Here is a 16,362-nt window from a genome sequence, read left to right as displayed (position 1 = left end):
CACCGCTGTAACTCGGGACAGTCCTGCCCATGGACGTCTTAAAACTTGCTCCCATTGCTCGTGAAATAAGGGATCCTCGTTTCTCATTTCGTTAACTGCGCTAATCAGGTGGGTCTTCCGACAGGTTTAGCGAAAGGCGGGGGTTTGGCCAGCTTTTAACAGCCTTGGTTTTCGTACTCAGCTTTACAGGCCCTTTGGAAACCGTAGGTCATGGATACCCGTACTGATACGATTTGAGAAACCGCCTCTCCTTTGCGGAAATGGGCAGAAGGGCTGGGAGCGTTCAGGAGTTTTTAAACCACCTGGCGAACCCAGCTTTTGGGGTCGAGGGTGGTGATAGAACTATAAATGATTTCATTAGAACTTTTCAGCTCTCGGAAAAGGATCGAAATATCAATCGATGCCTGTGGGGGGAGGAAGTAGTTAGCAATTAGACTGGGAAATAAATAACTATTTTTTAAACGGTATGGAAGAAACACAATAAACTGAAGGAACTGCGGATATTGGAAATCAGACATTGCTGGAGAAACTCAACAGTTTCGGCAGCATCAGTGGAGAGAGAAATAGAGTTGACATCTCAAGTCCAGTGACCCTTCTCCTGAACTTGAAGATCCACGTTTGATTTGTGAGGTGAGAGAGCGAGGGGGTCACTGGAGCAAAATTAAAAGGTTAAATGGCTTGGGGTGGGTCGAATAGATGGAGTTTTGCAACGCGAAGGACGTGGAGAGCTGGGAGGAAGCTACAGTTAGAACCTGTGGTTCAAGAGTTTGTTGATCTTGTAAGGAAAAGTCTTAGTTTCCGTCCCAAGCCCCATTTTTTAAAAAAGTGCATTTCACTTCTTCGAGCGGTCTAAAAACTCTTTCACATCAGAGAAACACATCCCAATGTTCCAATATCGTAAACTCCAGTGGCCAAAACCAAAATAAAGAACTGCAGATGCTGAAGATCTGAAACAAAAACAGAAATTGCTGGAGAAACACGGCAAGGCCTGCAGCATCTGTGGGAGAGAGAGAAACAGGGTGAATGTTTGGAGACCAGTGGCCCTTCAGAACAGTGGCCAGGTCTCCCAACTGCAAAGCTAAGTTACCAAATATTTCTCTGGTGCTGTTGGAGAGAAAGTATTGGCCAGGTTAAGGAGCCAGGCAGCTATGTTCTTCTTCCAGCTGTGCCTTTTTAAAGCTGTTTGGTATTTTTGCTTTCACCGATGCAGTTTCTGTGATTCCTAAACATTCTTTGGTACATTCCCCAGCACTTCTTGTCGTGTCTTCTAATTGCTAAGTCACCCGCAAGAAGAATGCTTTGGCCCATGTCAGTCCCATCTGACTGGTAGACAGTGAAGAAAGTTAACTAAGCTTGTAAAGAAGTCTTGATCAATGGGTTGAGGAATAGCAGATGAAGTTTATTTTCATTGAATCCCTACAGTGTGTAAACAGGCCCTTCAGCACAACAAGTCCACACTGACCCACAGAGCATCCCATCCAGACCCGTCCCCCTATAATCCACCTAATCTACATACCCCCAGACACTGTGGGCAATTTAGCTTGGCCAATCCACCCTAACCTGCACACCTTTGGGCTGTGGGAGGAAACCAAAGCACCCGGAGGCAACCCGCACAGACACAGAGAGAATGTGCAAACTCCACTCAGGCAGTCACCCAAGGTTGGAATCAAACCTGGGCCCCTGGCACTGTGATGCAGAAGTGCTACTCACTGAGCCACTGTGCTGGCCGTAAGTGAGGAAGCGCATCATCTCTGGAATGGGTTCAAACCACCAACCTTCCGGTTAACGCCTGAACGTGCTAACCAATTGCACCACAGAGATGGGCAATTTGGATAAACGCCAGGTATTGCAGTTTAAGAAAAGAAACAATGGCAGGATTTATGGAGTTAATGGTAGGCCCCCGGTCGTGTTGTAGAACAGAGAGATCTAGCGGTTCAAGAACTTAATTCTTTGAAATTTGCATCACAGGCAGACAGGGCAGTTAAGAAGTCATTCAACACACTTACCTTCATTACTTGGACATTTGAGTATAGGAGTTGGGACATCATGCTGCAATAGCACAGAATGTTAGAAAGGCCTCTTCTGAAGTATTGTGTGCAGATCTGATCACCATGTTATAACAAAGATATTACTGAACTGGAGTGAATTTTAAAAAAATTAAGCAGGATTCTGCAGGGATGGAGGGCTTGAGTTATAAAAATAGGCTGGGTATGGCTTTTTCCACTGGAGCATAGGTGGTTGTGGGTTGACCTGATAGAGGTTTATGAAATCAGAGGGACATAGGTAAGGTGGATAGCAAGGGCATTTTCCCTAGGGTGGATGCATTCAAAACTAGTGGGCATAGTTTTAAGGTGAGAGGTGAGAAAGTTTTAAAAAGGACATAATGGGCAACTTTTTTTACATAGAGAGTAATTCATGTGTGGCATGAACTGCCAGAGCAAGTGGTGGATGCAGGCAGAGTTACAACTTTTAAAAGACATTTGGATAAGCACATGAATAGGAAAGGTTTGGAAGGATATGGGCCAAACACAGGCAAGGGGGACTAGTTTAGTTTGGGAGCATGGTTGGCATGGACTAGTTGGACCGAAGGATCTGTTTCCATGTTGAGTGGCTTTATGACTGTGCTGTCTGTGTCACCGGACAGATCTCACCCACAATCCTGAGATATTCCCACTGTGATCAGAATTCCTATCTTTGCCCATCAGTCAGAAAGCTGCGACTTCAGTTGGTGCACCGACCATTTGAACACATAAAGTCAAGGCCAACTTTCCGAGGCCCTGCTGCATCCTTGGAGTTTGGTGTAAGCTTTGAAGTGAGAGTTTAACCCATGCCCCTGCTATCCCTTTGTGCAGTAGTTATGACAGATACTGTGGCACCACATCAAAGGAGGCTGGGGTGTACCCTCTGGGCTCAGGACCAAATTTAGCCATCGCACCTCACCCACAATAGATGACCTGCTAATTCCCACATTCCTGCCTATGAGGATTTGCTGAGTGCAAGTTGGTTGCTGTGTTTCAAGCATCGAAATAACAACAGGTTTCAGGAATAGTTCCTGGCCACCATGTAAAATGATTTTCTGAGTGTGAACTTTTATTTCAAATCTGCCCTTTTCTTATTTGCTTCATTTGGACATGCAGCTAAACATAGGAATCAGGAGCAGGAATAGATCATTCAACCCAACTAGCCTGCTCTGCTATTCAATAAAATCTGATTGTAGTCTCAATTCTTTTAGATCTATTCCCATTTACCTGGTGTTATTCGGATATTTCAATAATACTTGTATTCTGAATTGTAGGAGACCATCAGATTTTGTTAAGAAACTGAACAAATCTAACCTTCATAACACATTTGTCGTTCTTTCACAGTCCAACGTTGATATCAACTTATTTATAGACTACACTGTGTACCATATTAATTCATATCTGTCTATTTGCATCTACCCATCCCCTACCTGTCAACCTACAATCCTTTATTCCTCCTGATTCCCCTTTTATCCTCCTCTATTGTACCATCTCCATCCTTCATTTATCAGCCTCTCCACAATTCTCCAGCTGTCTAACTGTTTATCAAAAATAAACCAAAAGCACTGTGGATACTGGAAATCAGAAACAATAACAGAACTTACCGGAAAAGATGAGCTGGTCTGGCAGCATTTGTGGAAAGAAAACAGAGCTAACGTTTTGGGTCCAGTCACTCTTCTTCAAAACTGTTGGGATTTCCAGCAATTTCTGTTTTTGTAGCTGTTTATCAACATTTCAACTGGGAAATATTGCGGAAAATCATAGAGTTGTTACGATAAAGAAAGAGGCCATTCAGTCCATTGTGCTTGCTCTGACTGTCTAAGTATTTAAATTTAGCACTAATCTCATGGGCATTTTCTTTTAACCCTGTTCATCCTCTAGCACTGTTTCTTTTAAAATAATCATTCAGAAATACCTCAATTTAACCTGTCACCACTAAACGTTCAAACAGTGCATTCCATGTCCTAACTGCCTGCTGTATAAAAGACTTTTTATGTTGTATTTGTTTTTTTTTTGCATAAGCTTTAAAACTCTTGTCTTTAATCCATTCATAGGTAATAACACAATTCCTCCCATCTACCCTGTCCCGACACCCCATGATTTTGAAAACTCCTCTTAGCCTTTTACTATCCAAGGAAAACAAATTGCAACCTTTCCTCATGACTGGAACTGGTCTTGTAAACCTCATTAGTTCTCTCTCCAATGCAACCACATCTTTCCCATAACGTGGTATCCAGAACTGCATACAATTCTATACCTATAAATCCTCATGTACATGTGAAAAATTATCCACTACACAGCATGATATATTCCCTTTAAAATGTACGTTGTGAAAATTTGAAACTAACATTGATGCAATTAACTCAATGCTCACTTGTAGATTTGTAATTAGAGACTTTCTGATCTTTTCTATATGAATATCCAATGATCCAGCCACCAAATTATGTGCATCATATTCTTTTCCACAATGTAGGATTTGCTGTAAACTTATGTTTCTATACCACAGCCCCTTGTCCACAGATCTCCTCAGTATTACCAGGCTTACACATTCCTTTCAGTGAAGGTGAGCACTACTCATACTGCTTGTAATAGGTGGGGAAGAAGAAATTAACATTTGTTACACAGAACAGTTTAGTAGAAAAATAATGAAATGGAAATAAAAATGGAGATAAGATAATGTAATTCAAATTGCTGCAACTTACTCAGTATTTTCTGTACCATTCTTTCTTCAGGAGCTGCCCTTTACCAGGATATGGATTCAGAATTTCCCCACTGAGTCTTTATGAATTTGCCATGTAAGGGTCTAGATAGCGAAGAAAGCGATTGACTGTAGATGGCACCACAGGTGATTCCCAATCTTTTTCCAATTTAATGTTCACATATGTTCACTTTCCAGTAGGGGTCTCTACACATTGATGACAAAAGAGCTATCTTGGATAAGTTTCCTCCCTAAACACAGCACGGTGGCATGATGACTTTCAATCAGGTAAACAGTCAAATCCTCTTTATTAAAAGTAACTTGCTTCAAATTAAGTGTTAATTTAAATTGCTTTAGCTCAAATACATTGCTTAGCTGTTCTACATAAATTGCTGAATTCAAAATGATATTCAGCAATTCAAATTTGAAATGTATAAATGACTTGCAATATTCAAAAGGAAGCAGCTGTACAAAGCAACGCACTCAGTAAGCATGGTTCATGCTTATATAAGATTCTGTATTACAACATGTATGCACAGCATGTATGCATTAAAGAATTATTATCAAATGATCGTATGAAATAGCTCTACTCCAACATTCAATAAAACCATGCTGCTTTAATTGTGACCTTAACTCCATTTTCCTCCCTAACCTTCTATCATTTTGACTTCATTGTTTCTCACCAATCTAACATAGTTTTGGATATACTCAATGACCTAGTCTCCATCTGGGAAGACTAACAGGCCTCTGAGCAAAGAAATTCCTCCTCATCTGCATCTTGAAAAAGAGATTTCTTTGCTAAATATGTTGCCCTACTTCTATATTTCCCCAATAGAGGGAACATCCTTATGGCATCTATCCTTCCATGCTCCCTCAGAATCTTGTATCTTTCAATAAGGTTGCTCCCATTCTTTTAAACTTCAATGATTTTCAGCTCAAGCTGCTCAACATATTCTTCATCAGACAATTTTTTCATCTCAGAAATCAGCCTAGTGAACTTTCTCTACATTACTTCAAATGCAGGTATATTCAGTAATAACCTGCTCAGTGACACCTAGTTTGGGTTCTGTCAGGGCCACTTAGCTCCTGATCTCATTACAGCCTTGGTTCAAACATGAACAAAAGAGCTGAATTCCAGAGGAGAGGTGAGAGTGTCAGCCCTTGACGTCACGGCTACATTCGACGGGGTGTGGCATCAAGGAGCCCTGGCAAAGCTGGAATCAATGGGTGTCAGGGGCAAACTCTCTGGTGGTTGGAGTCATATCTGACAGTCACCTCAGCTCCATGGCATCTCTGCAGGAGTTCCTCAGGGTAGTGTCTGCGGCCCAACCATCTTCAGCTGCTTCATCAATGACCTTCCCTCCCTCATTAGGTCAGAAGTGGGGCTGTTCGCCGATGATTACATGATGTTCAACACCATTTGCAAATCCTCAGTTATTGAGCAGTCCATGTTCAGATGCAACAAGATCTGGACAATATCCAGGCTTGGGCTGACAAGTGGCAAGTGACATTCACGCCACACAAATACCAGGCTACGACCTTCGCCAATAAGAGACAAGCTAACCACTGTTTCTTGACATTCAATGGTATTACCATCACTGAATCCCCCACTATCAACATCTTGGAGGTTATCATTGACCAGAAACCCAACTGGACTCACTACATAAACATAGTGGCAACAACAATAGGCTAGAAGCTGGAAATACTGTGGTGAGTAACTCACCTCCTGATCCTCAAGGCGCAAGTCAAGAGTGTGATGGAATACTCCTCATTTGCCTGGATGTTGCAGTTCCATCAACACTGAAGAAGCTTGACACCATCCAGGACAAAGCAGCCTGCTTGATTGGCACAAGCCTCCACTCCCTCCACCACTGAAGCTCAGTAGCAGCAGTATGTACTATCTGCAAGATGCACTGCAGAAATTCACCAAAGATCCTCAGATAGCACCTTCCAAACCCACAATGCTTCCATCTAGAAGGACAAAGGCATCAGAAAAATGGGAACACCATCCCCTCCAAGTTCCCCTCCAAGTCACTCACCATCCTGACTTGGAAATGTATCAACATTCCTTCACTGTTGCTGGGTCAAAACCCTGGAATTCCCTCCCTAGGGGCATTGTGGGTCAACCTACAGCACATGGATTGCAACCATTCAAAAAGGCAGCTCATCATCACCTTCTCATGGGCAACTAGGGATGGCCAATAAGTGCTGGCCAGCCAACAACATCCACATCCCACATCCCAAAAATGAATACAGAAAAAAATATTCTTTTAGAAGCAATGAGGCCAAAACTGTACACAGGTGCAGTCTTACAAATGCCCTGTGATGTTGTAATCCTCATTACATTTATATTCCATCCCTTTTACAGTAAAGGTCAAAATTCCATTTGATTGTGTGGTTACTTTCTGTATATGCACATTAAATTTTGTGGTTCATTTACTTAGGAACCCAACTTCATCTGCAGTCTCTCTTTCCATTTACATTATATTCTGCATTTCTGTTCTTCCTCCCACAATGGGCAACTTTTATGCTTTCTCATGTTGTACTCCATCTGCCAAATTTTCATCCACATACTTAATAAAATTATAACTTCTTGTAGACTCTTTGTACCCTTATCATGATTTGCTTTATTACCTAGTTTGGTATCATTTGCAAATATGGCATCAATGCAGTCAACCCATTTGTCCCAGCATTGATTCCTGTGGCACTTGCTTGTTGCTATTTACCATCCTGAAAATGAATGTTTATCACAATTCTCTGTTCCTTGTCACTTCACTGCTAATATATCAGCCCTGAACAGTGAGTTTTTATCTTGAGCAGTAACCTTTCATGTGAAACTTGAACAAATGCCTGATGGAATTTCAAATTCACTGCATTTACTGGGTCCTCTTTTCCCACTCAGTCTGTTGCATTATCAAATAATTTTATTCAATTTGTCAAACACCATTTCTTGTTCACAAATCAACATTGCCTCTGCTTGATAGTATTCGGCCTTTCTAAACTCATGCGCTTACTCCTTAGTAATCAATTCCAACTTTTCCTCAATGGCAGATATTAGCCTAAGTGGCATATGGTTTCCTATTTTTTTCTCTTCACTTTTTCTTTAATAAAGCTGTTATAAATAAAATTTTGAAATTTATTAGGACTTTCCTGAATCTAGGGAAGTTTAGAAGATTACTTCTGGATCTGGATCTGCTACCACTTCTTTTGTTGGTAGCCATGATACGGAGGTACTGGTGTGGGTCTGGGTTGGACAAAGTCAGAAATCACATGACACCAGGTTATTGGTCAACAGATTTTGTTGAAATCACAAACATTTGGAGCACAGCCCCTTCATCAGGTGAAGTAAGACAGAAGAACACAGACTCAGAGTTTACAGGCAGAGAGATCAAGGACAGAGATTTCAAAAGATCATACATATTGTGTGAGTGGAGTGTCGAATAATAAGTCTCTGCAGGTAATCAAAAGTGTCAGACGATGTGAGTAAAGTGTCAACAGCTGAATAACAAGCAAGAAAATGACATATAATTTGAATAAATGAGGCAGAGAAATAACTGCAAAACATTAAAAATAAGGTGGCGCTGGAGACAAACCAAATGACAGAATAACATGATAGGTACAGGTGTCGCATGCTGATGGTCTGACCAAAGTAATAAGTAACTCAACACTGTACAAACAAATTAAGTTAGAGAGCGCATAACAACTTATCAAGGCGATACATTGAATGCCCTCAACTGCCAAAATGATCCCCAACTGGGAGGGAACATTCCTGTCTGGTGATTATTGCACAGTGTCTAATCATCTGTTGTCTATACATTAACAGACCTTCAGGTCATCATGCTCTAAGGCAGCCTTCAAGATACATAACAATGCAGAAAAGCTGAGCAGGAACTGATGGCCAAGTTCCATAACAATGAAGACAGCCTTGACCGTTATCTTGGGTTCATGTCATGTTTGCTGTGATCCTACCACACTGTTCTGTATCTGTGAAATATTTCTTATTGTCCTGTTTTAATACCATCACCTTTATATATTGTTATGGTCTCTCTACCTTAATTAGGTTACACTGTTTTGGATTACTTATTACTTTGGTTAGACCCTCAGCAAGTTTTTCCATCATATGGTTTCTCTGTAGCACCAACGTATTTGTAATTTTCCGTAATTATCTTCCTGCTTCATTTAGTCAGATCATAGGTCATCCCTTCACTCTTTATTCAACTGTGGACACTTTACTCCCACTATCTGATACTTCTTGTCACCTGTAGTGACTTACTTTTCGACAATTCACTTATACCAGTTGTAAGATCTTTTGATCTCTCTGCCTATAAATTCTGTGACTGTGTGCTACTCTTTCACTTCACTGAATGAAGGGGCTCCGCTCCGAAAGCTTGTGATTTCAAATAAACCTGTTGGACGATCACCTGGTGTCAAGTGGCTTCTGACTTCTTTTGTTATCTGAGGATGTAGGTCGTCAGTTCAAGGGGACTTGTCAGTCTAATCCCATTTGATTTAAAACATTTTTATTCAATCACTGTGATTGCTTTTAGTTCCTCTCTTTTATCTCTTGGTTTTCTCCCAATCTTGTGATGCAGTTTCTTCTAAAGTGAAGAGTGATAACAAAAACTCGAATTCAAAGTCTGCACCATTTCATTGTTTCCCATTATTAATTCCATTGTACCACCCTCTCAGGAATTAAGTACCCATTTTAATCAGCTTTTCATTTTCATATATTCATAGAAGGTATTACTGTCGATTCCAATATTTCTTACTACTTTTCACTTGTAATACAATTTCTCCTTCTTTACTAACCCTTTCTTCATCCTTTGCTGATTTCTAACACTTTTAACATTTTCCCAATCCTCTGGGCTGCTACTGGTCTATTTCAGAATTGTACTGCTGTTTTTTATAGTTGATACCATCCTCAACTTCTTTAATTTATTAGGGATGGTGGACTCTTTATGTGGAATCCTTATTTTTCAATGGAATGTGTATTTTTGGCAGAGTGGGAGCAAATTACTTAAAAGTTTGGAATCTGAACTGAAAATAATTGGTGGAGATCTCATTGGTTCACGCAGCCTCTATGGAGAGAAAGCAAGCTAACGTTTTGAGTCTACTGACTCTTCATCAGAGCTGAAGTTCATTTAGACTTGAAACATTAGCTTGTTTTCTTTTCATGGATGCTGCCTGATGCATTGTGATCTTCTGAATATTTTGGTTTCAATTCATGTACTCTATCTCCTTAAGTACATGCTACTGTTTCTTCATCAACTTATCTTCTAGACTATTTTTCCAAATCCACCTTTGCTAACTCTGCTGTCATACCCTTGTCATGTCTTTCTTTAAGCTGGGACAACATAACCTGAGACCATCATAATTCCTATATGCTGTGTGCATTAAAATTGGCATATATGAGCACACAGTTGCCATCATAGGAAACAGAAATACAGCAGGCAGTTTACGCACTGCAAGGTTTGGCAAAGAACAATGTGCTAAAGTCTCAGAACTCTGAATTAATTATATTAGTGAGAGCAGAATCCTGCTGATGCTGCAAATCTGAAATAAAAATGAAACAAAGACCGGAAAAGCCCAACAGATCACGCAGCACCTTGTAGAGAGATATGGAGGTAAAGCTTTCTTCTAAACTCTGTTCTCTGCGCAAATTCTGAATTTTTCTAGCCCTTTTTCTATAATTACACTTTCTGATTTGATGATCTTGATTGAGAGATAAACTTTGGATAGTCCAACAAGGAGACATTGCTGCTCTTCTTCAAGCTATAACAGTTCCTTGCGATCTCTTACATTCACCTTAAAGACCAGACGAGGCACCAAAGTAAGGACTCAGCCAAAAATCTGCTTCTTTGAAAATGCATCACTCTTTTCAGTTCTACACCAGAATATTGTCAGCCTGGATTTTGCATTTAAGTTACCATAGGAAAGCATGGATCTGTTACTTTCTGATGCAGCTGCAGTTGAGTTTAGCTTTGTACAGACAAAATCACAGCTGACTGATGCTGCAGCATAAACTAGCTAGTTTTTTTATGAAGGTTAAGCGAGTCAGTGAGTATTATCCAGAGTGTCACAGTCAGAGATTATTATGGTGGTATCACACTGAATAATATAGAAAATCACATTCAGTGAGTATTACAGTCAGTGAGTATTAAAGATTTATTAATACAACAAGGGAGTACAAGAGATATCACAATCTGTCAATATTAAAGAATAACTCAGACAGTGAATATTATTGAGTATCACAACCACTGAATATTACATTCAGGAATAAATGAGCACAGCCAAGAAGTATAAGAGATTATCATCAATAGGTACTATTATGTCTTATTATTAGCAATTAATATTAAATCTCCCAGTCAATGAGCATTGCTGAAATCACAATCAGCGGCTTTAAAGAATATCACAGTCAATAAGTATAAGACAACATTACTGTGAGTGAGAGTTATCAAATATCACTGATCTTGAGTATTATAAAATATAGAAGTCACTTGGAAGTAGAGGTTATGTCATTCAGTATTTAAGATTATCAATGCCAGTCAGTATTATTATATGTCAGTCAGCAAGTATGATAAAATATCACAGGGTGAGTTATGGAATATCATCCCTGGTGACTATTATAGAATATCATATATAATGAATATTATATCATAACTTAGTCAGTGATCATTAAATCATTTCTAAATCAGTGATCATTATAGAATGTCAATCACTGAACATTATTTCACATTTTCGGGGTATTATAATATTTTGCAGTGTATAATATAAAACATCATGGTCAGTTAGCATTAAAGATTATGTCAGTGAACATTTCAAAATATCTCAGTCAATATGTTTTCTGGAATGCTAGAGAGTGCTGGTTATAAACTATGGTACAATATTGAATAACACCAACAAAGAGTATTATAGCAAGACGTTATAATGAAACCCCAGAAAATCTTTGCCATTTTTCCAGCTATGATGGATGATGGGAATGCAGCCTTAGCACTTTGGAGACGCCAGACAAGACCACCTGCTGCACTTACTTAAATGGTTGAACACACTGATTCTGGAAGTGCAAAGTCTGCCACTCGTGGTTGTCGCTTGCCAATGGTGCAGAATGATCGCTGCTGATACTTTGTTTACAGAGACAATGTCTTCTTTGGAGCTTCTGAAATGACATCACAGAATCCCTACAGTGTGCAAGAGACCTTTCAGCCCACGAGTCCACACCAACCCTACAAACAACATTCCACCCAGACATACTCCCTTGCTCTGTTCCTGCAACCCTACATTTCCCATGGCTAATCCACCGAGCCTGCACATTCTTGGACTCTATGGGCAATTTAGGATGACCAATCTACCTAACCTGCACATCTTTGGATTGTGGGAAGAAACTCATGCAGACAGGGGAAGAACATGTAAACTCCACACAGACAGTCACCTGAGAATGGAATTGAACCTGGGTCCCTGGTGTTGTGAGGCAGCAGTGCTAACCAATGAGCCACTGTGTCGCCTTCTTTGCTCGGTTAGTGCTAGCATGTATAACAAGCTCGTCGTAGAATGGGCAGCAAAGTGACTTTGTCTTTCCATGACTGAGAGGATGTACCCTCGACTAGAAGTGAAATTTACAGAGTTTTTTTATTGGTTTGTGTAAGTTGTCCAGGTTTTGTTGCCATATATCAATGTTCTGGGGACACAGGCCTTGGTCCTGTCCTTCATCGCTGACATGAAGTATTGTAGAGTCGAATGGTCAGTAAATCTTATACAATATCACATTCAATGAGTGTTATTAAATATGGAAGACATTGAGCACTCATGTAAATACAGGCTTGAGTATTATTAAATATCAGTGAGTATTATCACAGTGAATGAATGCTTTAAGATAGAAGTCACTGAATATTATTGAATATCACAATCATTGAATATTAGACAATATCACCATGACTGAATATTGTACAATATCACAATTATTGAGGATTATAGAATACCAAAAGCAACAAGTATTATGGAATATCGCAGCCATGGATTATAAATATCTCAACCACTGAAAAGTAAAGCATTACAGTCAGTTGACATTCAAATGGTAGTTAGCATTTAGATAATTACTGTCAGTGAGTTATAGGACATTTCAGTCAGTGCGTATTGTAGAAAATCATGCTAAGTGGCAATAATTGAATGAAGTCAGTGAGTATTACAGATTAAAATTGACAGCGAGTGTTATCAAAATACACGTTAAGTGTGCACTATCGAATATCATTATACTTAAGGAAAGAGAGAGGAGGTTCTTCCTCTCACCTGTCTCCTCCTCCCAACTCAAGCCAGATTTCCATTTCCTACCTACTAACTTCATCCCGCCTCCTTGACCAGTCCATCCTCCCCGGACCGACCTATTCCCCTCCCCATCTCCCCACCTATACTCTCCTCTCCACCTATCTTCTCCTCTATCCATCTTCGGTCCGCCTCCCCCTCTCTCCCTATTTATTTCAGAACGCTCTCCCCATCCCCCTCTCTGATGAAGGATCTAGGCCCGAAACGTCAGCTTTCGTGCTCCTGAGATGCTGCTTGGCCTGCTGTGTTCATCCAGCTCCACACTTTGTTCTCACCTAGAGGGTGGTGGGAACTCATTGCTTGTAAGGCTGTTTAATGTAGAAATCCCCATATAAAACATACAAACCTGTGGGCCAAATGCTGGATAAAAGGATTAGAATAATTATAGCTGTAGAGTCAGACTGCATGGAAACAGACCCTTCAGCCCAACTTGTCCACGCTGACCCGACATCCCAATCTGACTTGGAACAAAAACAGGAGTTGTTGGAAAAACTCAGCAGGTCTGGCAGCATCTGTGAAGAAAAAAATCAGAGTTAATGCTTCGGTCCAGTGACCCTTCCTCAGAATCTAACCAGGTCCCATTTGCCAGCATTTGGCCCATATGCTTCGAAACACTTGCTGTCACTATACCCATGCACATACCTTTAAAATGCTGTAATTGTACCCACCTCCACCACTTCCTCTGGCAGCTCATTCCATACATACACCACCCTCTGAGTGAAAAAGTTACCCCTCAGGTCCTTTTTAAATCTTTCCTCTGTCACCTTGAACTCATGACCTCTCATTTTGGACTCTGCTATCCCAGGAAAGACACCTTGGCCATTCACCCATATCCACGCCCCTCCTGATTTTTTGATCAGCGCAGGTTCAGTGGGTTGTCAAGCCAATTGTGGAGGGATGAATCGGCTTATCATTTTTATTCACTTGCCCCCATGATCAGATTAACTTGAAAAAGCTTTCTCCCCTTTTGGACGCCTCTCTCCCAGACCAAAATGAATTTATATTTTAAAAGGAGCCAATTTAACCTGGCTTTCATGGGATATCTAAATGCAAAAGGACTAGCAATGCAACATAGAATAGAATATCCTTTATTGTCACTTGTACTACAATACAGGGATATAGGAGTACAGTGAAATATTTTTAAATGACTGCCTTTTAATGGCACCATCTTTGGCACAAGCAGAGAGAAAAAAGAATCATGTTCTTTTCAAAGGGGATTAAAGGAAAACATAAGCATTACTTACAGAGGTAGTTACCACATAGAGAAAAGGTTTTAAATGACAGTTCACTAAGCAGCTCAGCACGTGGCACGGATCCAAGTCCAGCAATGGCCCCACTTTGCCCCAACCTCCAGTCTGCTCGTCATTGGCACTCAGCAACAACAGGATAAGTCGCGCTATACCGGGATTCATACCTTTGCCCCTCCATTGCTCCAGGACTCAACATATACATAAATTACAATGTCCCACACAATATCATCACCATTCTAGGATATGTCCTGTCTCACCGGCAGGACAGACCCAGTAAATGTGGCAGCATGGTGCTATACAGTTGGGAGGGAGTCTCCTTCAGAGTCTTCAACATTGACTTCTGACCCTTGGAGTCTCATGACATCAAGTTAAACATTGGCAAGGAAATATGCTTGCTGAGCTGATAAATCTGTACTTCTCCAGGTTGAACACCACAAATATCAGTCAGTGAGCATTATCGAATATCACAGTGAAAGAATGTTATAAAATATCGCTTCTTGTTGAATATCACAAGCAGTTGGTACCAAAGAATATTGCAATCACTGGGAGACTTCAATGTTCAGCACCTGCAGTGTCTCAAATTGGCCAAGTCCTGAAAGACCCAGCTGCTGCCAGACTGGGTCTGCAATATGTGATGAAGAAACATACAAGTCGGAAAAATATACTTGACCTCATCCATACCAATCTGCCTGCTACAGATGCATCTATCCATGACCTAATCTGTAGGAGTGACCATAACAGAGTCCTTATGGAGACAAAATACACTGAGGATTCTCCAAAGTGTTGGATAGCGATTTCACCGTGCTAAACAGTAAATCAAGACTGGACATCCATTGGGACATTGTAGGCCATCAGCAGCAGCTGAATTGTACTCCCGTGCAATATGCAACCTCACAGCCCAACATATCCCCTGTTCTACTATTACCAGCAAGCTAGGGCATCAACCCTGTTTCAATGGAAAATGCATGCGGGGTCAATCTGGTGAAGCTACCAAACAGGATTTGGACAACTTACCTGTAGAATAAAATGCACTGCACCAGTTCATGAAGACACTTCGCCATAATCTTCGCAAGACCAAATGGAGATGAGCAATGAATGCTTCCCCATCCAGTGAGGCCTACATTCCATGACATAAATTAGGAATGGTAAATGAGTCCAAAAACTATTAAAGTTCAAAGGTATAGAGATATCTGTGTCTCTGGGTTATCTGTGATTTCATAGGAAACGATTGGTGGTTCAATTAATTTTGGGATTCTTGGCATTTGCAGATTGGCTCGATTGTAGAATATCCCAAACAAAGAGTAAAATAGAAACTCAAACTGAGTTAACACTTTTTAGCAACAAATTCAGCAAGTAATACAGATAACCACTATCAATGAATGACATCAAATGTCACACTGAGTGGATATTTTAGATTATCAAAGCAAGTGCGTACTATAATGCATGACATTCAGCAAAAATTATTGAATAACACAGTTAGTATTATTGCATATTGGGTTAGTTCTGATTTATATAATTGCACAAGTTGATATTACAAAATTATCACAGTTAGTCACAGTAATAATTTATCAGGAAGTGAGTATTAGATTATACCACGGCCAGTGAAAAAGATTGAAGTGCACATTGACTATAAAATATGCCTGTCATTGAACATTTCTGAATATCAGAGTCAGTGAGAGTTTAAGTATTTCACAGCATTCGAGTATTAAACAAGTATTGACCTTATTAGAAAGAATTAGATACCATCACAGCCAGTGAATGTTACGTAATATAACTTTCAGTAGATATCACAGAATATTATCACACATAACTATGATGGAATATCACAGTCTGTAGTCTTAAGAAGTATGAGTCATTAATTATTATCACTGAAAATTATTGAATATTACAACCCATGAACATTATGAACATCAAAGTTAGTGACAATTGTGTGTAAGATTACCAATGTCAGTGAATATTATTGACTGTCACAGTTGTTAATATTGTGTGAATTATGGAGTATTGTAGTGGTTCAGAAAGCTGAATTCAGTGATCATTATAGACTATTGCAGTGACTTCTTGCTATAGCATTACAAAA

The 16,362-nt window shown here is 40.1% G+C and overlaps 1 long non-coding RNA gene across 1 annotated transcript; it reads left to right on the top strand.

The window, feature by feature from the left end:
• On the top strand, positions 1-12,498 carry LOC125457961 (uncharacterized). Its single transcript, XR_007248715.2, has 3 exons — positions 1-108; positions 4,918-5,007; positions 11,681-12,498. It is a non-coding gene; the product is annotated as an uncharacterized LOC125457961 (long non-coding RNA).
• Positions 12,499-16,362: the final 3,864 nt, after the last annotated feature.

Source organism: Stegostoma tigrinum, chromosome 14, assembly GCF_030684315.1.
Source record: "Stegostoma tigrinum isolate sSteTig4 chromosome 14, sSteTig4.hap1, whole genome shotgun sequence".
Lineage (NCBI taxonomy): Eukaryota > Metazoa > Chordata > Chondrichthyes > Orectolobiformes > Stegostomatidae > Stegostoma > Stegostoma tigrinum.
Note: the sequence above shows the minus strand (reverse complement) of the source record. Positions and strands in the feature narration are given on the sequence as shown.